Consider the following 3133-nt stretch of genomic DNA (forward strand, 5'->3'; position numbering starts at 1 on the left):
CAGTCATGGGCTAAGAGTCCTACAAAACCCATCCTGGAGAAAGTGATGCTACCTGCATTGACATACAGTTGACACAATGGCCTTACCAATACCTTGAGACTCAGGCTTCACATTCTTGCATGGTCTCACACTCACCCTCTTCTACTATAACAGCTTCTACCTAGAAACCTATGCACAATGGGTAAGTCTTATTTTTTTTGTGTGTGTGGAACTTAATGACCAACACACTGCCTGAGACATGAACATTATTCTGAGAGATGCTCAGTTTACCCAAGGCAGCCTGTTCCCATATGGGCCAGCCCAGGAGGCAGTGATGTAGGTCATGCTGTAGTCCCTAGCTTGCTCCCATGGCAGCCATCTCCTCTCACCTTCAGGATGTGTAGAAGCCAGAGAGAGATCCCTTCTCATCTCTCTGCTCACTCACCTTCCACCCAGGGACGTTATGAGAATTAATGGGATAACAGATGAAGCGCCTCCAAGGAAACAGGCTACATAAATCCAAAGTGTTATTATTAAATTCCAAATTTAGCCCTCGGGATCAGTGAGACATGACAAATCTGGGCTGGAAGCAATCTCAGCTGCATGGACAGGAAGTCCCTATAAAATCAGAAGCCATGACATGCAGGCTTTGGGGGCTAAAAGAAACCCTAAATGGCCCCCACTTCAAGTCTATACTTCACCAAAGGCTGGATGAGGCTCTAAGGGAGTCCCACCACAGAGGCAGCCAGCCTCTGCTTATCCCCAAGCAGGTACAGGAAGCTCACTGTCCTCAAGAAACTTCTATCTTCTTCTGTTTCCTCTGAGTTTTAAAAACTTGCTCCTGGGTTGGTCGCTGTAGTTCAGTTGGTAGAATGTTTGCCTGCCATGCACAAAGCCCTGGGTTTAGAGTGTGGTGGCACATGCCTGTAATCCCAGTACTTGAGAGGTAGAGGTAGGAGGATCAGAAGTTCAAGATCATCTTCCTCATTAGATAGCAAGTGTTAGGCCTGCTGGGCTACAGGAGACCCCTTCTCAAAAAAGAAAGATTAAATAAATGGCCTTCTATTGTCCAGCCACACCCATTCCCATGCCTTTCATTCCAACGACTAATTTCAGGCTTTTCCAGTAGGATAGCCATGATGAGTAGAATTGCTGCCTTTTCACTTTTTTGTTGTTGTTTGTCTAGTCTTGTTTTGTTTTGTTTTTTCAAGACAGGGTTTCTTTGTAGAACTTTGGAGTCTGTCTGGGCACTTGCTCTGTAGACCAAGCTGGCCTTGAACTCACATAGATTGCCTGCCTCTGCCTCCCAAATTCTGGGATTAAAGGTGTGCACTGCCACCAACACCTGGCTGCCTTTTTCACTTCTAAGTAAACAGTCCCTCACATTCTAACCATCCACACACAGCCACAATCAGAAGGCAAGTCTACCTTGACACTCTACTGTGCATTGATTCTTCTAGTAGTTTCAAATCCTGTCATAACTCCAAGGGAAGCTCATAAGGCATGGCAGAACCCTGCCTCAGCTCCAGGAGCCCATGTTCTACTAAGGCAGGCAGCTGGACATTCAGCTCACATGAAATCACTGTAAGACGTTATCTACATTAGATTTGGGGCCTCAATCCAACATTGGATGGATCTAGATCATCACAACCCTAAACATCCCCAGGATGACAACCAAATGACTGGACTTCTTGGATCAGAGAATCACGGTACATAGAGGATCCCAGCCATTGGGGCCACACCAATAGACACCTATTAAGTGACTCTCAGACAGTGTTTTAAATTCTCAATTTCCATTTGCTTTTCCCTTAGCTGGGAACACCATTGTGTTTGGTGGCATATAATCACATTCAGGAGGCTGAGGCAGAGAGACTGAGAATTTCAGACCTGTCAGGGCTATACAGTAAGCTTGAGGTTGACCAAGTCAATTTAGCAAGAAATTTTCAAAAAAAAATGATGGAGGAATTCCCATCTTGCTAGGATTGTATCTCAGTGGTATAATATTTAGCTAATGCTCATGTGTGAGTGTACACACACACACACACACACACACACACACACACACACACACACAAGAAAAAGATATTTTTCTAAAGATCTATGTGCTGGTTAAATTTAACTGTCAATGTGACAACCAAGAATCATCTGGAAAGAGTCTTGATGGGGAATTATCTAGATCAGATGGCCTGTGGACAATCCGAGGGGGTTATATTGATTGTTAATTGATATAGGAAGACCTGCCCATTGTAGGTGGCACCATTCCCTAGACAGAGGATCCTGAACAATTTAAGAGGAGAAAACTGGATATGCCAGCAATTGAGAATGTATATGCTCATTTTTCTCTGCTCTCGATTGTGGATGTGATGTAACTAGCTGTCCCCAGCTCCTGCTTCTGTGACTTCCCCAAAGTAATGGGCTAGAACCTAGAATGATAAGCTAAAATAAACCCTTTCTCCTTTAATGCTAATGCTCTAAGGGTACTTTTTCATAGCAACAGAAATAACAATAGACTTTATAAACATAAACACATGAAAAGATGGACATAACCATTAGTTGGGTTGTTTGCCTGTTTTGGTTTTTTGAGACAGGGTCTCTCTATGTAGCTCTGGCTGTCATGGAACTTGCTATGTAGACCAGATAGGCCTCAAACTCACAGATACATATTTGCCTATGCCTCCAGAATGCTGGAATTAAAGGTATGTGCTACTGTGTCCTGCAAAAATCATTAGTTATTATGAATTTTAAATAAAAACTATAATTATGGCTGGATGTTTAGTTCGATGATAGAATATTTGCCTAGTATGTACAAGATTCTAGGTTTTATCTCCAGAATATACATACACACACCCCCAAAAAGACATTCATAAACCAAGTGTAGTGACAGAGACCTATAATCCCAGCACTAGAAAGGCTAAGACAGGAAGATCTCAAGTCCAATGTCAGCTGGGGTTACCGTAGTGATTTGAATGAAAATGACCACATTAGCTCATAAATTTGGATGTTGGTCCCCAGTTAGTGGAACTGTTTGGGAAGGATTCGGAGGTGGGGCCTTATTAGAGTAGATATGTCACTGGGAGTAGGCTTTGAGGTTTCAAAAGCCCATGCCAGGCCCATTGTCTCTTTCTCTCTGCCTGTTAACTCTTAGTTACTGCTC

The sequence above is a fragment of the Cricetulus griseus genome, assembly GCF_003668045.3.
Source record: "Cricetulus griseus strain 17A/GY chromosome 1 unlocalized genomic scaffold, alternate assembly CriGri-PICRH-1.0 chr1_1, whole genome shotgun sequence".
NCBI classification, from domain to species: Eukaryota; Metazoa; Chordata; class Mammalia; order Rodentia; family Cricetidae; genus Cricetulus; species Cricetulus griseus.